At 41.6% G+C, this 23399-nt stretch overlaps 1 long non-coding RNA gene across 1 annotated transcript; it reads left to right on the plus strand.

The window, feature by feature from the left end:
- Positions 1-1161: 1161 nt before the first annotated feature.
- Positions 1162-19631, plus strand: LOC135231762 (uncharacterized). The gene is made up of 3 exons (XR_010322527.1): positions 1162-1654; positions 6615-10056; positions 15010-19631. It is a non-coding gene; the product is annotated as an uncharacterized LOC135231762 (long non-coding RNA).
- Positions 19632-23399: the final 3768 nt, after the last annotated feature.

The following is a 23399-nucleotide window of genomic DNA, read 5'->3' on the forward strand; positions in this document are numbered from 1 at the left end:
ATAGAGAGATAGTATTAGAGTTAGAGTTAGGGTTAGGTTTAGGGTTAGGTGCAGGGTAAGTTTTAGGTTTAAGTCCTGGTTTAGTGTTAGAGTTAGTGTTCTATTTAGGGTCAAGTTTAGAGTTCGGGTTAGGTTTAGGATTAGGTCTATTGTTGGGCTTAGGATTAGGGTTAGGTTCAGAGCTATTGTAAGGCTTAGGTTTAGGGTTACAGATGGACTAGCTTTACGGTTAGAGTTAGGTTTAAGGTTAGGGTTTGGGCTAGGTTTACGTTTACGGTTATGGTTAGGGTTAGGATTTGGTTGAAGTTTAGCATAGGCTGAGGGTTACTTTTAGGGTTCGGGCTAGAGTTTGGGTTTGTGTTCAGGTTAGTGTTATGGTTAGATTTAGGGTCCAGTTTAGGGTTAGGGGTTAGGTTTAGTGTTAGGGTTAGTTTTAGGTTTAGGGTTAGTGTGAACTTCAGGTTAAGGGTGAGAGTTAGGGTTAGGGTTAGGATTAGGGTTAGTGTTAGACGTTAGGTTTAGGGTGCTAATTTTAGGTTTATGGTTAGGGCAGGTTTAAGTTTAGGGTTAATGTTAGGGTTAGTGTTAGATTAGGGTTACTGTTCGTGTTAGGGTTACAGTTAGGGTTAGGGATAGCATTAGGTTTAGGGTTAGGAATATAGTTAGGGGTTAGGGTGAGGGTTGGGGATATGGTGAGGGTTAGGTTTAGGTTTACAGTTAAGGTGAGGGTTTAGGGTAATTGTTATGGTTAGGGTTAGAGTTAGGGTCATGGTGAAGTTTCAGTTAATAGTGGGGTTCAGGGTTAATGTTAGATTTAGGGTTAAGGTTAGTGTTAGGGTTAGGTTTAGGTTAGGGTTAAGGTAGCGGTCGGGTTAGGGTTAAGACTAGGTTTACGGTAAAGTGTAAGGCTAGGTTAGGGTTAGGTTTAGAGTTAGTGCTAGGGTTTAGGGTTAGGGTTAAGGTCAGGTTTAGAGTTATTGTTAGGTTTACGGTTAAGGTTAGGGTAGAGTTAGGTTAAGGTTAAGTTTAAGATTAGGGTAAGAGTTAGGTTAACGTCAGGTTTAGGGTTAGGATGAGGATAGGGTTAGGGTTAGAGAAAGGGTTAGGGTTAGGGTTTCGTGTGAGGATTAGTGTTATGTTTACATTAAGCTGATGTTTTGGGTGTTACAGTAAGGTTTAGGGTTAGAGTTAGGTTAGGTTTAGAGTTAGGGCTAGAGTATGGTGATAGTGCTTTAGGCTTAGGTTTAGGGTGGAATTTAGGTTAAGGATGAGGGTTAGGGTTGGGGTAGGTGTTTGGATTAATGTTAGGGTCAGGTTTAGGGTTTTGGTTTAGAGTTCAGGTTAGATTCAGGGTTAGGGTTAGATTTAGGTTTAGGGTTAGGTTTAGTGTTAGTTTAGCTTAGGGTTAGGGTTTGAATGAAGTTAGGGTAGGTTTAGGGTTATGGTTAGGTTGAAATTTTGGTTAAGTGTGAGGGTTTGGTTTCGGGTTAGGGTTAGAGTTAGGGTTAGTGGTTAAGGTTAGGTTTAGGGTTAAGGTTAGGTTTAGGCTAAGCATTAGGGTTAGAGTTAGGGTTAGCGGTTAGTGTTTCAGTTAGGTTTAGGATAGGGTTATAATTAGGGTTAAGTTTAGGGTTACGGTAAGAGTTAGATTTACGTTTACAGTTAAGGTGAGGGTTTTGCGTAACTGTTACGGTTAGGGTTAGGACTAGGTTTAGGGTGAGAGTTGGGTTAGAGGTTAGGTTTAGGTTAAGTTTATGGTAGGCTTAAAGTTAGGGTTAAGGTTAGGTTAGGGTTAGGGTCAGGGTTAGGATTAGAATTAGGTTTCGGGCGAGGGTTAGTGTTAGAGTTATTATAAGGGTTAGGTTTAGGGTTACAGATGGGCCAAGGTTAAGGTTAGGGTTAGGTTTAGGGGTAGGATTAGGGTTAAAGTTAGGGTTAGCTTTAGGTTAGGGATAGGGTGAAGTAAAGTAGGGTGAGGGTTAGGGTTATGGCTAAGGTTTGGGTTCGTTTTCAGGTTAGTGTTAAGTTTATGTTTAGGGTTAGGGTTAAGTTTATGGGTTCTGTTTAGTTTTAGGGTTAGGGTTAGATTTTAGGTTAGGGTTAAGTTAAGTGTAACAGTTAGGGTTACGATTTGTGTTAGGCATTGTGGTTGGGGTGAGTGTTAGGTTTATGGTTAGGGTTGGGTAGAGTTAGGATTATGGTTATGGTAAGGTGTTAGGGTTTAGAGGTGTAGTTTAGGGTTAGGGTTTGGGTGAGGGTTTCGGTTAGGCATTGTGGTTCTGGTCATGGTTAAGTTTGGTTCAGTGTTAGGGTTAGGTTTATGATTAGGTTTCGGGTTAGTGTTAGAGTTAGGGTGAGGGATAGTGTTAAGGTTTAGGTTAGGTTTGGTGTTATGGGTTAGGGTTTGCGTTAGGGTTAGTGTTATCTTTATGGCTTAGGGGTTTCAGGTTAGTGTTGTGGTTAGGGCTAGGGTTAGCATTAGGGTTAGGGTTGTGGGCTACGGTTAGGGGTTAGAGTGAAGGTTACGGTTAGTTTTACAGTTAAGGTGAGGGTTTAGGGTAAGTGTTCTGATTAGGGTTAGAGTTCGAGTTAGGGTTAGGTTTAGGGTTAGGGTTAGGTGTAGGGTAATATTTAGGTTTACGTCCAAGTTTAGGGTTAGAGTTAGTGTTGTATTTAGGGTCAGAGCTAGTGTTCTATTTAGGGTCAAGTTTAGAGTTAGGGTTAGGTTCAGGATTAGGATTATGTTTAGGGTTAGGGTTAGGTTCAGGGCTATCGTAAGGGTTAGGTTTAGGTTTTCAGATGGACTAGTGTTATGGTTAGAGTTAGGTTTAAGGTAAGGGTTTTGCTTAGGTTTAGGTTAGGGCTAAGGTTAGGGTTAGGGTTTGGATGATGTTTAGGCTAGGGTGAGGGTTATTTTTATGGTTAGGGCTGGAGTTTGGGTTTGTGCTCACGTTACTTTTAAGGTCAGGTTTAGGGTTTGGATTAGGGTTAGGGGTTATGTTTAGGGTTAGATTTACGAACAGGGTTAGTATTAGTGTGAAGTTCAGGTTAAGTGGGAGGGTTAGGATAAGGGTTAGGATTAGGGTTAGAATTATAATGTTAGACATTCGGTTTAGGGTGTTAGGTTTAGGTTTATGGTTAGGCTAGTCTTAAGTTTAAGGTTAATGTTAGGGTTAGGATTAGATTGGGGTTACTCTTCGTGTTAGAGTTAGGGTTAGGGATAAGTTTAGGGATAGCATTAGGTTTAGGGTTGGGGACACGGTTAAGGGTTAGGGTGTGTGTTAGTGTTAGGTTTACCATTAAGGAGAGGGTTTAGGTTAATTGTTATGGTTAGGGTTAGAGTTAGAGTTAGGGTTAGGGTTAGGGTGAAGTTTCAGTTAATAGTGAGGGTTAGGGTTAAGGTTAGAGTTAGAGTTAAGGTTAGTGTCAGGGTTAGGTTTAGGGTTAGGGTTACGGTAGGGGTAAGGTTACAGTGAAGGCTAGGTTTACAGTAAAGGGTAGTGCTGGGTTAGGGTTAGGGTTACGTTTAGAGTTATTGTTAGGCTTAAGTTTAGGGTTAGGGTAGAGTTAATGTTAGGGTTAATTTTAGGGTTAGGGTAAGGGTTAGGTTTAGTTCAGGGTTAGGGCTAGGATTAGGGATAGGGTTAGGATTGGGGGATGGGTTAGGGATTCGTGTGAGGGTTGGTGTCAGGTTTACAGTTAAGCTGATGTTTTAGGGTGTTACAGTTAGGGTTAGGGTTAGAGTTAGGGTTAGGATTAGGTTTATGCTTAGGATTAGCGTTAGGGTTAGGGTCAGGGTTAGGTGGAGATTTAGTGTCATGTTTAGGTTGTTTTTTAGTTTTAGGGTTAGGCTTAGTGTGAAGTTTATTTTAATTAGGAGGTTTAGGGTTAGGGGTTAGGGTTAGGTTATGTTTAGTTTCAGGTTTGGGGTTAGTGTTAGCGTTAGGGTTAGTTTTAGTTTTGGTTAGGGTTTGAATGAATTTAAGGTAGGTTTAGCGTTCTGGTTAGGGTGAAATTTTGGTGAAGGGTGAGGGTTTGTTTTAGGTTTAGGGTTAGGGTTAGAGTTCGGGTGAGTGTTTAGGATTAGGTTTAAGGTTAAGTTTAGGTTTAGGCTAATGATTAGGTTTAGAGTTAGGGTTAGGGGTTATTGTTTCGGTAAGGTTTAGGGTAGGGTTCTGTTTAGGGCTAAGTATAGTGTTAGGGTAAGAGTTAGAGTTCCATTTACAGTTGAGTGTTTTGGGTGTTACTGTTAGGGTTAGGGCTAGGGTTACAGTTAGAGTTAGGGTTAGAGATTAGGGTTAGGTGTAAGTTTATGGTAGCCTTAATGTTAGGTTAAGGTTAGGTTAGGGTTAGGGTCAGGGTTAGGATTAGATTTAGGGTGAGGGTTAGGGTCAGAGATATTGTAAGGGTTAGGTTTAGGGTTACAAGTGGGCCATGGTTAAGGTTAGGGTTAGGTTTAGGGTTAAAGTTAGGGTTAGCTTTAGGTTAGGGATAGGATGAAGTTTAAGATAGGGTGAGGGTTAGGGTTATGGCTAATTTTTGGGTTAGTTTTCAGGTTAGTGTTAAGGTTATGTTTAGGGTTAGGGTTAAGTTTATGGGTTGTGTTTAGTTTTAGGGTTAGGGTTAGATTTTAGGTTAGGGTTAAGTTTAGTGTAACAGTTAAGGTTACGGTTTCTGTTAGGCATTGTGGTTGGGGTGAGGTTTAGGTTTAGGGTTAGGGTTGTGTATGCTTAGGATTCTGGTTATGGTAAGGTGTTAGGGGTTAGAAGTGTAGTTTAGGGTTACGGGTGGGTGAGGGTTCTGGCAAAGCATTGTGGTTCTGACCATGGTTAGGTTTGGTTTAGGGTTACGGTTAGGTTTATGATTAGGTTTCAGGTTAGTGTTCGAGTTAGAGTTAAGGTTTGGGTTAGGCTTTGGTGTTAGGGGTTAGGGTTTGGGTTAGGGTTAGGGTTATTGTTAGGGCTCAGGGGTTCAGGTTAGTGTTAGGGTTAGGGTTACGCATAGCATTCGGGTTAGGGTTGGGGATACGGTTAGGGGTTAGGGTGAGGGTTACGGTTACTTTTACAGTTTAGGTGAGGGTTTAGGTTAAGTGTTATCATCATTAGGGTTAGAGTTAGGGTTATGGTTAGGTGTAGGGCAATATTTAGGTTTAGGCGCCGGTTTCGTGTTAGAGTCAGTGTTCAATTTAGGGTCAAGGTTAGATTTAGGGTTAGGGTTAGGTTTAGGTCTAGGGTTAGGATTAGGTTTAGGGTTAGGTTCAGGGCTATTGTAAGTGTTACGTTTAGGGTTACATTTGGACTAGCATTATGGTTAGAGTTATGTTCAAGGATAGGGTTTGGGTTAGGTTTAGGTTTAGGGTTAGGGTTTGGATGAAGTTTAGGATAGGGTGAGAGTTATTTTTATGGTTTGGGCTAAAGTTTGGTTTTGTGTTCAGCTTAGTGTTAAGGTTAGGTTTAGGGTTTGGTTTTGGGTTAGGGGTTATGTTTAGGGTTTGGGTTACGCTTTGGGTTAGGGTTAGTGTGAAGTTTAGGTTAAGGGTGAGGGTTAGGATAAAGGTTAGGATTAGGTTTATGGTAAGGTGTTAGTGGTTAGAGGTGTAGTTTAGGGTTAGGGTTTGGGTGAGGGTTCCGGTTAGGAATTGTGGTTCTGGTCATGGTTGGGTTTGGTTTAGGTTTATGATTAGGTTTCGGGTTAGTGTTAGAGTTAGGGTGAGAGGTAGGGTTAAGGTTTGGATTAGGCTTTGGTGTTAGGGGTTAGGGTTTGTGTTAGAGTTAGGGTTATCGTTAGGGCTCAGGGGTTTCAGGTTAGTTTTAGGGTTAAGGTTAGGGATTGCATTAGGCTTAGGTTTGGGGGATACGGTTAGGGGTTAGGGTGAGGGTTACGGTTAGTTTTACAGTTAAAGTGTGGGTTTAGGATAAGTGTTATGATTAGGGTTAGAGTTGGAGTTATTTTTAGGTTTAGGGTTAGGTGTAGGGGAAGATTTAGGTTTAGGTCCAGGTTTAGGGTTAGAGTTAGTGTTCTCTTTAGGGTCAAGGGTGCAGTTAGGGTTAGGTTAGGATTAGGTCTAGGGCTAGGATTAGGTTTAGGGTTAATTTCAGGGCTATTGTAAGGGTTAGGTTTAGGGTTACAGATGGACTAGCACTATGGTTAGAGGTAGGTTTAAGGTTAGGGTTTGGGTTAGGTTTAGATTTAAGGTAGTGTTAGAGTTTGGATGAAGTTTAAGATAGGGTGAGGGTTATTTTTCTGGTTAGGGCTAGAGTTAGGGTTTGTGTTCAGGTTAGCTTCAAGGCTAGGGTTCAGGTTAGAGTTAGGGGTTATGTTTAGGGTTAGGGTTATGTTTTGGTTTAGGGTTAGTGTGAAGTTTAGGTTAAGGGTGAGGGTTAGGATAAGAGTTAGAATTAGGGTTAGGATTATAGTTAGTGTTAGAGGTTAGATTTAGGATGCTAACGTTAGGTTTATGGTTAGGGTTGGGTTAATGTTAGAGTTAGGGTTAGATTAGGTTTAATGTTCGTGTTTGGGTTAGGGATAGGGTTAGGGATAGCATTAGGTTTAGGGTTGGGGATACGGTTAGGGGTTAGGGTGAGGGTTGTGGTTAGGGTGTGGGTTAGGGTTAGGTTTACAGTTAAGGTGAGGGTTTAGGGTAAGTGTTATAGTTAGGGTTCGAGTTCGAGTTTGGGTTAGGTTTAGGGTGAAGTTTCAGTTAATAGTCAGGGTCAGGGTAAGGGTTAGGGTTAAGATTACAGTTAGGGTTAAGTTTAGTGTTAGGGTTAGGGTTAGGGTAGGGGTAAGGTTAGGGTTAAGGCTAGGTTTACGGTAAAGGGTAGGGCTAGGTTAGGGTTAGGTTTAGAGTTAGAGCTAGTACTAGGGTTTAGGGTAAGAGGTAGGGTCAGGTTTAGAGTTTTTGTTAGTTTTAGGGTGGAGTTAAGGTTAAGTTTAGCGTTAGGGTAAGTGTTAGGTTTAGGTCAGGGTTAAGGTTAGGATTAGGGATAGGGTTAGGGTTAGGGAAAGGGTTAGGTGTTCGTGGGAGGGTTAGTGTTAGGTTTACACTTAAGCTGATGTTTTACAGTGTTACGGTTAGGTCAGGGTTGTAGTTAGGGTTAGGATGAGGTTTAGGTTTAGGGCTATATTTAGGGGATAGTTTAGGGTTAGGTTTAGTTTTAGGGTTAAGGTTAGGCTTAGGTTTATCTTGAAATTTATGTTAAGGATGAGGGTTAGGGTTAGCGTTAGGGTTAGGTGTTTGGGTTAAGGTTAGGGTTAGGTTTAGGGTTTGGGTTAGGGTTAGGTGTTTCGGTTAATGTTAGGGTCAGGTTTAGGGTAAGGGTTAGGGTTCGGTTTAGGATCAGGCTTAGGGTTAGGGTTAGAATTAGGGTTAGTGGTTAGGGTTAGGCTTAGGGTTAAGGTTAGGTTTAGGCTAAAGATCAGGATTTGATTTCGAGTTAGGTGTTAGTGTTTCGGTTAGGTTTAGGGTAGGGTTATATTTAGGGTTAGGTTAAGAGTTAGACTTATGTTTACAGTTAAGGTGAGGGTTTTGGGTAAGTGTTACATTTAGGGTTAGGGTTAGGTTTAGGGCTAGGGCTAGGGTTAGGTTTAGATTTCGGGTTACCGGTTAGGGTTAGGTTTAAGTTTATGGTAGGGTAAAGTTAGGGTTAGGGTTTGGTTAGGGTTAGGGTCAGAGTTAGGATTAGGATTAGGTTTAGGGTGAGGGTTAGGGTCAGAGTTATTGTAAGGGTTAGGTTTGGGGTTACAGGTGGGCCAAGGTTAAGGTTAGGGTCAGGGTTAAAGTTAGGGTGTGCTTTAGATTAGGGATAGGGTGAAGTTTAAGATAGGGTGAGGGTTAGGGTTATGGCTAAGGTTTGCTTGAGTTTACAGGTTAGTGTTAAGGTTATGTTTAGGGTTAGGAATAAGTTTACGGGTTGTGTTTACTTTTAGGGTTAGGGGTAGATTTTAGGTTAGGGTTAAGTTCAGTGTTACGGTTAGGGTTAGGTTTACGGTTTGTGTTAGGCATTGTGGTTGGTGTGAGGATTAGGTTTAGGATTAGGGTTGGGTAGGGTTAGGATTATGGTTATGGTAAGGTGTTAGGGATTAGAGGAGTAGTTTTGGGTTAGGGCTTGGGTGAGGCTTCCGGTTAGGCATTGTGGTTCTGGTCATGGTTAGGTTTGGTTTAGGGTTAGGGTTAGTTTTATGATTAGGTTTAGGGTTAGTGTTAGAGTTAGGGTTAGGCTTTGGTGCTAGGGGTTAGGTTTTGGGTTAGGGTTAGGGTTATCGTTAGGGCTTAGGTTTTCAGGTGAGTGTTAGGGTTAGGGTTAGGGATAGCATTAGGGTTAGCTTTTGGGGGTACGGTTAGGGGTTAGGTGAGGGTTACAGTTAGTATTGCAGTTAAGGTTAGGTTTTAGGGCAAGTGTTAGGATTAGGGTTAGAGTTAGAGTTAGGGTTAGGTTTAGGGTTAGGTGCAGGGTAAGTTTTAGGTTTAAGTCCTGGTTTAGTGTTAGAGTTAGTGTTCTATTTAGGGTCAAGTTTAGAGTTCGGGTTAGGTTTAGGATTAGGTCTATTGTTGGGCTTAGGATTAGGGTTAGGTTCAGAGCTATTGTAAGGCTTAGGTTTAGGGTTACAGATGGACTAGCTTTACGGTTAGAGTTAGGTTTAAGGTTAGGGTTTGGGCTAGGTTTACGTTTACGGTTATGGTTAGGGTTAGGATTTGGTTGAAGTTTAGCATAGGCTGAGGGTTACTTTTAGGGTTCGGGCTAGAGTTTGGGTTTGTGTTCAGGTTAGTGTTATGGTTAGATTTAGGGTCCAGTTTAGGGTTAGGGGTTAGGTTTAGTGTTAGGGTTAGTTTTAGGTTTAGGGTTAGTGTGAACTTCAGGTTAAGGGTGAGAGTTAGGGTTAGGGTTAGGATTAGGGTTAGTGTTAGACGTTAGGTTTAGGGTGCTAATTTTAGGTTTATGGTTAGGGCAGGTTTAAGTTTAGGGTTAATGTTAGGGTTAGTGTTAGATTAGGGTTACTGTTCGTGTTAGGGTTACAGTTAGGGTTAGGGATAGCATTAGGTTTAGGGTTAGGAATATAGTTAGGGGTTAGGGTGAGGGTTGGGGATATGGTGAGGGTTAGGTTTAGGTTTACAGTTAAGGTGAGGGTTTAGGGTAATTGTTATGGTTAGGGTTAGAGTTAGGGTCATGGTGAAGTTTCAGTTAATAGTGGGGTTCAGGGTTAATGTTAGATTTAGGGTTAAGGTTAGTGTTAGGGTTAGGTTTAGGTTAGGGTTAAGGTAGCGGTCGGGTTAGGGTTAAGACTAGGTTTACGGTAAAGTGTAAGGCTAGGTTAGGGTTAGGTTTAGAGTTAGTGCTAGGGTTTAGGGTTAGGGTTAAGGTCAGGTTTAGAGTTATTGTTAGGTTTACGGTTAAGGTTAGGGTAGAGTTAAGGTTAAGGTTAAGTTTAAGATTAGGGTAAGAGTTAGGTTAACGTCAGGTTTAGGGTTAGGATGAGGGATAGGGTTAGGGTTAGAGAAAGGGTTAGGGTTAGGGTTTCGTGTGAGGATTAGTGTTATGTTTACATTAAGCTGATGTTTTTGGGTGTTACAGTAAGGTTTAGGGTTAGAGTTAGGTTAGGTTTAGAGTTAGGGCTAGAGTATGGTGATAGTGCTTTAGGCTTAGGTTTAGGGTGGAATTTAGGTTAAGGATGAGGGTTAGGGTTGGGGTAGGTGTTTGGATTAATGTTAGGGTCAGGTTTAGGGTTTTGGTTTAGAGTTCAGGTTAGATTCAGGGTTAGGGTTAGATTTAGGTTTAGGGTTAGGTTTAGTGTTAGTTTAGCTTAGGGTTAGGGTTTGAATGAAGTTAGGGTAGGTTTAGGGTTATGGTTAGGTTGAAATTTTGGTTAAGTGTGAGGGTTTGGTTTCGGGTTAGGGTTAGAGTTAGGGTTAGTGGTTAAGGTTAGGTTTAGGGTTAAGGTTAGGTTTAGGCTAAGCATTAGGGTTAGAGTTAGGGTTAGCGGTTAGTGTTTCAGTTAGGTTTAGGATAGGGTTATAATTAGGGTTAAGTTTAGGGTTACGGTAAGAGTTAGATTTACGTTTACAGTTAAGGTGAGGGTTTTGCGTAACTGTTACGGTTAGGGTTAGGACTAGGTTTAGGGTGAGAGTTGGGTTAGGGGTTAGGTTTAGGTTAAGTTTATGGTAGGCTTAAAGTTAGGGTTAAGGTTAGGTTAGGGTTAGGGTCAGGGTTAGGATTAGAATTAGGTTTCGGGCGAGGGTTAGTGTCAGAGTTATTATAAGGGTTAGGTTTAGGGTTACAGATGGGCCAAGGTTAAGGTTAGGGTTAGGTTTAGGGGTAGGATTAGGGTTAAAGTTAGGGTTAGCTTTAGGTTAGGGATAGGGTGAAGTAAAGTAGGGTGAGGGTTAGGGTTATGGCTAAGGTTTGGGTTCGTTTTCAGGTTAGTGTTAAGTTTATGTTTAGGGTTAGGGTTAAGTTTATGGGTTCTGTTTAGTTTTAGGGTTAGGGTTAGATTTTAGGTTAGGGTTAAGTTAAGTGTAACAGTTAGGGTTACGATTTGTGTTAGGCATTGTGGTTGGGGTGAGTGTTAGGTTTATGGTTAGGGTTGGGTAGAGTTAGGATTATGGTTATGGTAAGGTGTTAGGGTTTAGAGGTGTAGTTTAGGGTTAGGGTTTGGGTGAGGGTTTCGGTTAGGCATTGTGGTTCTGGTCATGGTTAAGTTTGGTTCAGTGTTAGGGTTAGGTTTATGATTAGGTTTCGGGTTAGTGTTAGAGTTAGGGTGAGGGATAGTGTTAAGGTTTAGGTTAGGTTTTGGTGTTATGCGTTAGGGTTTGCGTTAGGGTTAGTGTTATCTTTATGGCTTAGGGGTTTCAGGTTAGTGTTGTGGTTAGGGCTAGGGTTAGCATTAGGGTTAGGCTTGTGGGCTACGGTTAGGGGTTAGAGTGAAGGCTACGGTTAGTTTTACAGTTAAGGTGAGGGTTTAGGGTAAGTGTTCTGATTAGGGTTAGAGTTCGAGTTAGGGTTAGGTTTAGGGTTAGGGTTAGGTGTAGGGTAATATTTAGGTTTACGTCCAAGTTTAGGGTTAGAGTTAGTGTTGTATTTAGGGTCAGAGCTAGTGTTCTATTTAGGGTCAAGTTTAGAGTTAGGGTTAGGTTCAGGATTAGGATTATGTTTAGGGTTAGGGTTAGGTTCAGGGCTATCGTAAGGGTTAGGTTTAGGTTTTCAGATGGACTAGTGTTATGGTTAGAGTTAGGTTTAAGGTAAGGGTTTTGCTTAGGTTTAGGTTAGGGCTAAGGTTAGGGTTAGGGTTTGGATGATGTTTAGGCTAGGGTGAGGGTTATTTTTATGGTTAGGGCTGGAGTTTGGGTTTGTGCTCACGTTACTTTTAAGGTCAGGTTTAGGGTTTGGATTAGGGTTAGGGGTTATGTTTAGGGTTAGATTTACGAACAGGGTTAGTATTAGTGTGAAGTTCAGGTTAAGTGGGAGGGTTAGGATAAGGGTTAGGATTAGGGTTAGAATTATAATGTTAGACATTCGGTTTAGGGTGTTAGGTTTAGGTTTATGGTTAGGCTAGTCTTAAGTTTAAGGTTAATGTTAGGGTTAGGATTAGATTGGGGTTACTCTTCGTGTTAGAGTTAGGGTTAGGGATAAGTTTAGGGATAGCATTAGGTTTAGGGTTGGGGACACGGTTAAGGGTTAGGGTGTGTGTTAGTGTTAGGTTTACCATTAAGGAGAGGGTTTAGGTTAATTGTTATGGTTAGGGTTGGAGTTAGAGTTAGGGTTAGGGTGAAGTTTCAGTTAATAGTGAGTGTTAGGGTTAAGGTTAGAGTTAGGGTTAAGGTTAGTGTCAGGGTTAGGTTTAGGGTTAGGGTTACGGTAGGGGTAAGGTTACAGTGAAGGCTAGGTTTACAGTAAAGGGTAGTGCTGGGTTAGAGTTAGGGTTACGTTTAGAGTTATTGTTAGGCTTAAGTTTAGGGTTAGGGTAGAGTTAATGTTAGGGTTAATTTTAGGGTTAGGGTAAGGGTTAGGTTTAGTTCAGGGTTAGGGCTAGGATTAGGGATAGGGTTAGGATTGGGGGATGGGTTAGGGATTCGTGTGAGGGTTGGTGTCAGGTTTACAGTTAAGCTGATGTTTTAGGGTGTTACAGTTAGGGTTAGGGTTAGAGTTAGGGTTAGGATTAGGTTTATGCTTAGGATTAGCGTTAGGGTTAGGGTCAGGGTTAGGTGGAGATTTAGTGTCATGTTTAGGTTGTTTTTTTAGTTTTAGGGTTAGGCTTAGTGTGAAGTTTATTTTAATTAGGAGGTTTAGGGTTAGGGGTTAGGGTTAGGTTATGTTTAGTTTCAGGTTTGGGGTTAGTGTTAGCGTTAGGGTTAGTTTTAGTTTTGGTTAGGGTTTGAATGAATTTAAGGTAGGTTTAGCGTTCTGGTTAGGGTGAAATTTTGGTGAAGGGTGAGGGTTTGTTTTAGGTTTAGGGTTAGGGTTAGAGTTCGGGTGAGTGTTTAGGATTAGGTTTAAGGTTAAGTTTAGGTTTAGGCTAATAATTAGGTTTAGAGTTAGGGTTAGGGGTTATTGTTTCGGTAAGGTTTAGGGTAGGGTTCTGTTTAGGGTTAAGTATAGTGTTAGGGTAAGAGTTAGAGTTCCATTTACAGTTGAGTGTTTTGGGTGTTACTGTTAGGGTTAGGGCTAGGGTTACAGTTAGAGTTAGGGTTAGAGATTAGGGTTAGGTGTAAGTTTATGGTAGCCTTAATGTTAGGTTAAGGTTAGGTTAGGGTTAGGGTCAGGGTTAGGATTAGGTTTAGGGTGAGGGTTAGGGTCAGAGATATTGTAAGGGTTAGGTTTAGGGTTACAAGTGGGCCATGGTTAAGGTTAGGGTTAGGTTTAGGGTTAAAGTTAGGGTTAGCTTTAGGTTAGGGATAGGATGAAGTTTAAGATAGGGTGAGGGTTAGGGTTATGGCTAATTTTTGGGTTAGTTTTCAGGTTAGTGTTAAGGTTATGTTTAGGGTTAGGGTTAAGTTTATGGGTTGTGTTTAGTTTTAGGGTTAGGGTTAGATTTTAGGTTAGGGTTAAGTTTAGTGTAACAGTTAAGGTTACGGTTTCTGTTAGGCATTGTGGTTGGGGTGAGGTTTAGGTTTAGGGTTAGGGTTGTGTATGCTTAGGATTCTGGTTATGGTAAGGTGTTAGGGGTTAGAAGTGTAGTTTAGGGTTAGGGGTGGGTGAGGGTTCTGGCAAAGCATTGTGGTTCTGACCATGGTTGGGTTTGGTTTAGGGTTACGGTTAGGTTTATGATTAGGTTTCAGGTTAGTGTTCGAGTTAGAGTTAAGGTTTGGGTTAGGCTTTGGTGTTAGGGGTTAGGGTTTGGGTTAGGGTTAGGGTTATTGTTAGGGCTCAGGGGTTCAGGTTAGTGTTAGGGTTAGGGTTACGCATAGCATTCGGGTTAGGGTTGGGGATACGGTTAGGGGTTAGGGTGAGGGTTACGGTTACTTTTACAGTTTAGGTGAGGGTTTAGGTTAAGTGTCATCATTAGGGTTAGAGTTAGGGTTATGGTTAGGTGTAGGGCAATATTTAGGTTTAGGCGCCGGTTTCGTGTTAGAGTCAGTGTTCAATTTAGGGTCAAGGTTAGATTTAGGGTTAGGGTTAGGTTTAGGTCTAGGGTTAGGATTAGGTTTAGGGTTAGGTTCAGGGCTATTGTAAGTGTTACGTTTAGGGTTACATTTGGACTAGCATTATGGTTAGAGTTATGTTCAAGGATAGGGTTTGGGTTAGGTTTAGGTTTAGGGTTAGGGTTTGGATGAAGTTTAGGATAGGGTGAGAGTTATTTTTATGGTTTGGGCTAAAGTTTGGTTTTGTGTTCAGCTTAGTGTTAAGGTTAGGTTTAGGGTTCGGTTTTGGGTTAGGGGTTATGTTTAGGGTTTGGGTTACGCTTTGGGTTAGGGTTAGTGTGAAGTTTAGGTTAAGGGTGAGGGTTAGGATAAAGGTTAGGATTAGGTTTATGGTAAGGTGTTAGTGGTTAGAGGTGTAGTTTAGGGTTAGGGTTTGGGTGAGGGTTCCGGTTAGGAATTGTGGTTCTGGTCATGGTTGGGTTTGGTTTAGGTTTATGATTAGGTTTCGGGTTAGTGTTAGAGTTAGGGTGAGAGGTAGGGTTAAGGTTTGGATTAGGCTTTGGTGTTAGGGGTTAGGGTTTGTGTTAGAGTTAGGGTTATCGTTAGGGCTCAGGGGTTTCAGGTTAGTTTTAGGGTTAAGGTTAGGGATTGCATTAGGCTTAGGTTTGGGGGATACGGTTAGGGGTTAGGGTGAGGGTTACGGTTAGTTTTACAGTTAAAGTGTGGGTTTAGGATAAGTGTTATGATTAGGGTTAGAGTTGGAGTTATTTTTAGGTTTAGGGTTAGGTGTAGGGGAAGATTTAGGTTTAGGTCCAGGTTTAGGGTTAGAGTTAGTGTTCTCTTTAGGGTCAAGGGTGCAGTTAGGGTTAGGTTAGGATTAGGTCTAGGGCTAGGATTAGGTTTAGGGTTAATTTCAGGGCTATTGTAAGGGTTAGGTTTAGGGTTACAGATGGACTAGCACTATGGTTAGAGGTAGGTTTAAGGTTAGGGTTTGGGTTAGGTTTAGATTTAAGGTAGTGTTAGAGTTTGGATGAAGTTTAAGATAGGGTGAGGGTTATTTTTCTGGTTAGGGCTAGAGTTAGGGTTTGTGTTCAGGTTAGCTTCAAGGCTAGGGTTCAGGTTAGAGTTAGGGGTTATGTTTAGGGTTAGGGTTATGTTTTGGTTTAGGGTTAGTGTGAAGTTTAGGTTAAGGGTGAGGGTTAGGATAAGAGTTAGAATTAGGGTTAGGATTATAGTTAGTGTTAGAGGTTAGATTTAGGATGCTAACGTTAGGTTTATGGTTAGGGTTGGGTTAATGTTAGAGTTAGGGTTAGATTAGGTTTAATGTTCGTGTTTGGGTTAGGGATAGGGTTAGGGATAGCATTAGGTTTAGGGTTGGGGATACGGTTAGGGGTTAGGGTGAGGGTTGTGGTTAGGGTGTGGGTTAGGGTTAGGTTTACAGTTAAGGTGAGGGTTTAGGGTAAGTGTTATAGTTAGGGTTCGAGTTCGAGTTTGGGTTAGGTTTAGGGTGAAGTTTCAGTTAATAGTCAGGGTCAGGGTAAGGGTTAGGGTTAAGATTACAGTTAGGGTTAAGTTTAGTGTTAGGGTTAGGGTTAGGGTAGGGGTAAGGTTAGGGTTAAGGCTAGGTTTACGGTAAAGGGTAGGGCTAGGTTAGGGTTAGGTTTAGAGTTAGAGCTAGTACTAGGGTTTAGGGTAAGAGGTAGGGTCAGGTTTAGAGTTTTTGTTAGTTTTAGGGTGGAGTTAAGGTTAAGTTTAGCGTTAGGGTAAGTGTTAGGTTTAGGTCAGGGTTAAGGTTAGGATTAGGGATAGGGTTAGGGTTAGGGAAAGGGTTAGGTGTTCGTGGGAGGGTTAGTGTTAGGTTTACACTTAAGCTGATGTTTTACAGTGTTACGGTTAGGTCAGGGTTGTAGTTAGGGTTAGGATGAGGTTTAGGTTTAGGGCTATATTTAGGGGATAGTTTAGGGTTAGGTTTAGTTTTAGGGTTAAGGTTAGGCTTAGGTTTATCTTGAAATTTATGTTAAGGATGAGGGTTAGGGTTAGCGTTAGGGTTAGGTGTTTGGGTTAAGGTTAGGGTTAGGTTTAGGGTTTGGGTTAGGGTTAGGTGTTTCGGTTAATGTTAGGGTCAGGTTTAGGGTAAGGGTTAGGGTTCGGTTTAGGATCAGGCTTAGGGTTAGGGTTAGAATTAGGGTTAGTGGTTAGGGTTAGGCTTAGGGTTAAGGTTAGGTTTAGGCTAAAGATCAGGATTTGATTTCGAGTTAGGTGTTAGTGTTTCGGTTAGGTTTAGGGTAGGGTTATATTTAGGGTTAGGTTAAGAGTTAGACTTATGTTTACAGTTAAGGTGAGGGTTTTGGGTAAGTGTTACATTTAGGGTTAGGGTTAGGTTTAGGGCTAGGGCTAGGGTTAGGTTTAGATTTCGGGTTACCGGTTAGGGTTAGGTTTAAGTTTATGGTAGGGTAAAGTTAGGGTTAGGGTTTGGTTAGGGTTAGGGTCAGGGTTAGGATTAGGATTAGGTTTAGGGTGAGGGTTAGGGTCAGAGTTATTGTAAGGGTTAGGTTTGGGGTTACAGGTGGGCCAAGGTTAAGGTTAGGGTCAGGGTTAAAGTTAGGGTGTGCTTTAGATTAGGGATAGGGTGAAGTTTAAGATAGGGTGAGGGTTAGGGTTATGGCTAAGGTTTGCTTGAGTTTACAGGTTAGTGTTAAGGTTATGTTTAGGGTTAGGAATAAGTTTACGGGTTGTGTTTACTTTTAGGGTTAGGGGTAGATTTTAGGTTAGGGTTAAGTTCAGTGTTACGGTTAGGGTTAGGTTTACGGTTTGTGTTAGGCATTGTGGTTGGTGTGAGGATTAGGTTTAGGATTAGGGTTGGGTAGGGTTAGGATTATGGTTATGGTAAGGTGTTAGGGATTAGAGGAGTAGTTTTGGGTTAGGGCTTGGGTGAGGCTTCCGGTTAGGCATTGTGGTTCTGGTCATGGTTAGGTTTGGTTTAGGGTTAGGGTTAGTTTTATGATTAGGTTTAGGGTTAGTGTTAGAGTTCGGGTTAGGCTTTGGTGCGAGGGGTTAGGTTTTGGGGTAGGGTTAGGGTTATCGTTAGGGCTTAGGTTTTCAGGTGAGTGTTAGGGTTAGGGTTAGGGATAGCATTAGGGTTAGCTTTTGGGGGTACGGTTAGGGGTTAGGTGAGGGTTACAGTTAGTATTGCAGTTAAGGTTAGGTTTTAGGGCAAGTGTTAGGATTAGGGTTAGAGTTAGAGTTAGGGTTAGGTTTAGGGTTAGGTGCAGGGTAAGTTTTAGGTTTAAGTCCTGGTTTAGTGTTAGAGTTAGTGTTCTATTTAGGGTCAAGTTTAGAGTTCGGGTTAGGTTTAGGATTAGGTCTATTGTTGGGCTTAGGATTAGGGTTAGGTTCAGAGCTATTGTAAGGCTTAGGTTTAGGGTTACAGATGGACTAGCTTTACGGTTAGAGTTAGGTTTAAGGTTAGGGTTTGGGCTAGGTTTACGTTTACGGTTATGGTTAGGGTTAGGATTTGGTTGAAGTTTAGCATAGGCTGAGGGTTACTTTTAGGGTTCGGGCTAGAGTTTGGGTTTGTGTTCAGGTTAGTGTTATGGTTAGATTTAGGGTCCAGTTTAGGGTTAGGGGTTAGGTTTAGTGTTAGGGTTAGTTTTAGGTTTAGGGTTAGTGTGAACTTCAGGTTAAGGGTGAGAGTTAGGGTTAGGGTTAGGATTAGGGTTAGTGTTAGACGTTAGGTTTAGGGTGCTAATTTTAGGTTTATGGTTAGGGCAGGTTTAAGTTTAGGGTTAATGTTAGGGTTAGTGTTAGATTAGGGTTACTGTTCGTGTTAGGGTTACAGTTAGGGTTAGGGATAGCATTAGGTTTAGGGTTAGGAATATAGTTAGGGGTTAGGGTGAGGGTTGGGGATATGGTGAGGGTTAGGTTTAGGTTTACAGTTAAGGTGAGGGTTTAGGGTAATTGTTATGGTTAGGGTTAGAGTTAGGGTCATGGTGAAGTTTCAGTTAATAGTGGGGTTCAGGGTTAATGTTAGATTTAGGGTTAAGGTTAGTGTTAGGGTTAGGTTTAGGTTAGGGTTAAGGTAGCGGTCGGGTTAGGGTTAAGACTAGGTTTACGGTAAAGTGTAAGGCTAGGTTAGGGTTAGGTTTAGAGTTAGTGCTAGGGTTTAGGGTTAGGGTTAAGGTCAGGTTTAGAGTTATTGTTAGGTTTACGGTTAAGGTTAGGGTAGAGTTAAGGTTAAGGTTAAGTTTAAGATTAGGGTAAGAGTTAGGTTAACGTCAGGTTTAGGGTTAGGATGAGGGATAGGGTTAGGGTTAGAGAAAGGGTTAGGGTTAGGGTTTCGTGTGAGGATTAGTGTTATGTTTACATTAAGCTGATGTTTTTGGGTGTTACAGTAAGGTTTAGGGTTAGAGTTAGGTTAGGTTTAGAGTTAGGGCTAGAGTATGGTGATAGTGCTTTAGGCTTAGGTTTAGGGTGGAATTTAGGTTAAGGATGAGGGTTAGGGTTGGGGTAGGTGTTTGGATTAATGTTAGGGTCAGGTTTAGGGTTTTGGTTTAGAGTTCAGGTTAGATTCAGGGTTAGGGTTAGATTTAGGTTTAGGGTTAGGTTTAGTGTTAGTTTAGCTTAGGGTTAGGGTTTGAATGAAGTTAGGGTAGGTTTAGGGTTATGGTTAGGTTGAAATTTTGGTTAAGTGTGAGGGTTTGGTTTCGGGTTAGGGTTAGAGTTAGGGTTAGTGGTTAAGGTTAGGTTTAGGGTTAAGGTTAGGTTTAGGCTAAGCATTAGGGTTAGAGTTAGGGTTAGCGGTTAGTGTTTCAGTTAGGTTTAGGATAGGGTTATAATTAGGGTTAAGTTTAGGGTTACGGTAAGAGTTAGATTTACGTTTACAGTTAAGGTGAGGGTTTTGCGTAACTGTTACGGTTAGGGTTAGGACTAGGTTTAGGGTGAGAGTTGGGTTAGGGGTTAGGTTTAGGTTAAGTTTATGGTAGGCTTAAAGTTAGGGTTAAGGTTAGGTTAGGGTTAGGGTCAGGGTTAGGATTAGAATTAGGTTTCGGGCGAGGGTTAGTGTCAGAGTTATTATAAGGGTTAGGTTTAGGGTTACAGATGGGCCAAGGTTAAGGTTAGGGTTAGGTTTAGGGGTAGGATTAGGGTTAAAGTTAGGGTTAGCTTTAGGTTAGGGATAGGGTGAAGTAAAGTAGGGTGAGGGTTAGGGTTATGGCTAAGGTTTGGGTTCGTTTTCAGGTTAGTGTTAAGTTTATGTTTAGGGTTAGGGTTAAGTTTATGGGTTCTGTTTAGTTTTAGGGTTAGGGTTAGATTTTAGGTTAGGGTTAAGTTAAGTGTAACAGTTAGGGTTACGATTTGTGTTAGGCATTGTGGTTGGGGTGAGTGTTAGGTTTATGGTTAGGGTTGGGTAGAGTTAGGATTATGGTTATGGTAAGGTGTTAGGGTTTAGAGGTGTAGTTTAGGGTTAGGGTTTGGGTGAGGGTTTCGGTTAGGCATTGTGGTTCTGGTCATGGTTAAGTTTGGTTCAGTGTTAGGGTTAGGTTTATGATTAGGTTTCGGGTTAGTGTTAGAGTTAGGGTGAGGGATAGTGTTAAGGTTTAGGTTAGGTTTTGGTGTTATGGGTTAGGGTTTGCGTTAGGGTTAGTGTTATCTTTATGGCTTAGGGGTTTCAGGTTAGTGTTGTGGTTAGGGCTAGGGTTAGCATTAGGGTTAGGGTTGTGGGCTACGGTTAGGGGTTAGAGTGAAGGTTACGGTTAGTTTTACAGTTAAGGTGAGGGTTTAGGGTAAGTGTTCTGATTAGGGTTAGAGTTCGAGTTAGGGTTAGGTTTAGGGTTAGGGTTAGGTGTAGGGTAATATTTAGGTTTACGTCCAAGTTTAGGGTTAGAGTTAGTGTTGTATTTAGGGTCAGAGCTAGTGTTCTATTTAGGGTCAAGTTTAGAGTTAGGGTTAGGTTCAGGATTAGGATTATGTTTAGGGTTAGGGTTAGGTTCAGGGCTATCGTAAGGGTTAGGTTTAGGTTTTCAGATGGACTAGTGTTATGGTTAGAGTTAGGTTTAAGGTAAGGGTTTTGCTTAGGTTTAGGTTAGGGCTAAGGTTAGGGTTAGGGTTTGGATGATGTTTAGGCTAGGGTGAGGGTTATTTTTATGGTTAGGGCTGGAGTTTGGGTTTGTGCTCACGTTACTTTTAAGGTCAGGTTTAGGGTTTGGATTAGGGTTAGGGGTTATGTTTAGGGTTAGATTTACGAACAGGGTTAGTATTAGTGTGAAGTTCAGGTTAAGTGGGAGGGTTAGGATAAGGGTTAGGATTAGGGTTAGAATTATAATGTTAGACATTCGGTTTAGGGTGTTAGGTTTAGGTTTATGGTTAGGCTAGTCTTAAGTTTAAGGTTAATGTTAGGGTTAGGATTAGATTGGGGTTACTCTTCGTGTTAGAGTTAGGGTTAGGGATAAGTTTAGGGATAGCATTAGGTTTAGGGTTGGGGACACGGTTAAGGGTTAGGGTGTGTGTTAGTGTTAGGTTTACCATTAAGGAGAGGGTTTAGGTTAATTGTTATGGTTAGGGTTGGAGTTAGAGTTAGGGTTAGGGTGAAGTTTCAGTTAATAGTGAGTGTTAGGGTTAAGGTTAGAGTTAGGGTTAAGGTTAGTGTCAGGGTTAGGTTTAGGGTTAGGGTTACGGTAGGGGTAAGGTTACTGTGAAGGCTAGGTTTACAGTAAAGGGTAGTGCTGGGTTAGGGTTAGGGTTACGTTTAGAGTTATTGTTAGGCTTAAGTTTAGGGTTAGGGTAGAGTTAATGTTAGGGTTAATTTTAGGGTTAATTTTAGGGTTAGGGTAAGGGTTAGGTTTAGTTCAGGGTTAGGGCTAGGATTAGGGATAGGGTTAGGATTGGGGGATGGGTTAGGGATTCGTGTGAGGGTTGGTGTCAGGTTTACAGTTAAGCTGATGTTTTAGGGTGTTACAGTTAGGGTTAGGGTTAGAGTTAGGGTTAGGATTAGGTTTATGCTTAGGATTAGCGTTAGGGTTAGGGTCAGGGTTAGGTGGAGATTTAGTGTCATGTTTAGGTTGTTTTTTTAGTTTTAGGGTTAGGCTTAGTGTGAAGTTTATTTTAATTAGGAGGTTTAGGGTTAGGGGTTAGGGTTAGGTTATGTTTAGTTTCAGGTTTGGGGTTAGTGTTAGCGTTAGGGTTAGTTTTAGTTTTGGTTAGGGTTTGAATGAATTTAAGGTAGGTTTAGCGTTCTGGTTAGGGTGAAATTTTGGTGAAGGGTGAGGGTTTGTTTTAGGTTTAGGGTTAGGGTTAGAGTTCGGGTGAGTGTTTAGGATTAGGTTTAAGGTTAAGTTTAGGTTTAGGCTAATGATTAGGTTTAGAGTTAGGGTTAGGGGTTATTGTTTCGGTAAGGTTTAGGGTAGGGTTCTGTTTAGGGCTAAGTATAGTGTTAGGGTAAGAGTTAGAGTTCCATTTACAGTTGAGTGTTTTGGGTGTTACTGTTAGGGTTAGGGCTAGGGTTACAGTTAGAGTTAGGGTTAGAGATTAGGGTTAGGTGTAAGTTTATGGTAGCCTTAATGTTAGGTTAAGGTTAGGTTAGGGTTAGGGTCAGGGTTAGGATTAGGTTTAGGGTGAGGGTTAGGGTCAGAGATATTGTAAGGGTTAGGTTTAGGGTTACAAGTGGGCCATGGTTAAGGTTAGGGTTAGGTTTAGGGTTAAAGTTAGGGTTAGCTTTAGGTTAGGGATAGGATGAAGTTTAAGATAGGGTGAGGGTTAGGGTTATGGCTAATTTTTGGGTTAGTTTTCAGGTTAGTGTTAAGGTTATGTTTAGGGTTAGGGTTAAGTTTATGGGTTGTGTTTAGTTTTAGGGTTAGGGTTAGATTTTAGGTTAGGGTTAAGTTTAGTGTAACAGTTAAGGTTACGGTTTCTGTTAGGCATTGTGGTTGGGGTGAGGTTTAGGTTTAGGGTTAGGGTTGTGTATGCTTAGGATTCTGGTTATGGTAAGGTGTTAGGGGTTAGAAGTGTAGTTTAGGGTTAGGGGTGGGTGAGGGTTCTGGCAAAGCATTGTGGTTCTGACCATGGTTGGGTTTGGTTTAGGGTTACGGTTAGGTTTATGATTAGGTTTCAGGTTAGTGTTCGAGTTAGAGTTAAGGTTTGGGTTAGGCTTTGGTGTTAGGGGTTAGGGTTTGGGTTAGGGTTAGGGTTATTGTTAGGGCTCAGGGGTTCAGGTTAGTGTTAGGGTTAGGGTTACGCATAGCATTCGGGTTAGGGTTGGGGATACGGTTAGGGGTTAGGGTGAGGGTTACGGTTACTTTTACAGTTTAGGTGAGGGTTTAGGTTAAGTGTCATCATTAGGGTTAGAGTTAGGGTTATGGTTAGGTGTAGGGCAATATTTAGGTTTAGGCGCCGGTTTCGTGTTAGAGTCAGTGTTCAATTTAGGGTCAAGGTTAGATTTAGGGTTAGGGTTAGGTTTAGGTCTAGGGTTAGGATTAGGTTTAGGGTTAGGTTCAGGGCTATTGTAAGTGTTACGTTTAGGGTTACATTTGGACTAGCATTATGGTTAGAGTTATGTTCAAGGATAGGGTTTGGGTTAGGTTTAGGTTTAGGGTTAGGGTTTGGATGAAGTTTAGGATAGGGTGAGAGTTATTTTTATGGTTTGGGCTAAAGTTTGGTTTTGTGTTCAGCTTAGTGTTAAGGTTAGGTTTAGGGTTCGGTTTTGGGTTAGGGGTTATGTTTAGGGTTTGGGTTACGCTTTGGGTTAGGGTTAGTGTGAAGTTTAGGTTAAGGGTGAGGGTTAGGATAAAGGTTAGGATTAGGTTTATGGTAAGGTGTTAGTGGTTAGAGGTGTAGTTTAGGGTTAGGGTTTGGGTGAGGGTTCCGGTTAGGAATTGTGGTTCTGGTCATGGTTGGGTTTGGTTTAGGTTTATGATTAGGTTTCGGGTTAGTGTTAGAGTTAGGGTGAGAGGTAGGGTTAAGGTTTGGATTAGGCTTTGGTGTTAGGGGTTAGGGTTTGTGTTAGAGTTAGGGTTATCGTTAGGGCTCAGGGGTTTCAGGTTAGTTTTAGGGTTAAGGTTAGGGATTGCATTAGGCTTAGGTTTGGGGGATACGGTTAGGGGTTAGGGTGAGGGTTACGGTTAGTTTTACAGTTAAAGTGTGGGTTTAGGATAAGTGTTATGATTAGGGTTAGAGTTGGAGTTATTTTTAGGTTTAGGGTTAGGTGTAGGGGAAGATTTAGGTTTAGGTCCAGGTTTAGGGTTAGAGTTAGTGTTCTCTTTAGGGTCAAGGGTGCAGTTAGGGTTAGGTTAGGATTAGGTCTAGGGCTAGGATTAGGTTTAGGGTTAATTTCAGGGCTATTGTAAGGGTTAGGTTTAGGGTTACAGATGGACTAGCACTATGGTTAGAGGTAGGTTTAAGGTTAGGGTTTGGGTTAGGTTTAGATTTAAGGTAGTGTTAGAGTTTGGATGAAGTTTAAGATAGGGTGAGGGTTATTTTTCTGGTTAGGGCTAGAGTTAGGGTTTGTGTTCAGGTTAGCTTCAAGGCTAGGGTTCAGGTTAGAGTTAGGGGTTATGTTTAGGGTTAGGGTTATGTTTTGGTTTAGGGTTAGTGTGAAGTTTAGGTTAAGGGTGAGGGTTAGGATAAGAGTTAGAATTAGGGTTAGGATTATAGTTAGTGTTAGAGGTTAGATTTAGGATGCTAACGTTAGGTTTATGGTTAGGGTTGGGTTAATGTTAGAGTTAGGGTTAGATTAGGTTTAATGTTCGTGTTTGGGTTAGGGATAGGGTTAGGGATAGCATTAGGTTTAGGGTTGGGGATACGGTTAGGGGTTAGGGTGAGGGTTGTGGTTAGG

This window comes from Loxodonta africana, chromosome 7, assembly GCF_030014295.1.
Source record: "Loxodonta africana isolate mLoxAfr1 chromosome 7, mLoxAfr1.hap2, whole genome shotgun sequence".
NCBI classification, from domain to species: domain Eukaryota; kingdom Metazoa; phylum Chordata; class Mammalia; order Proboscidea; family Elephantidae; genus Loxodonta; species Loxodonta africana.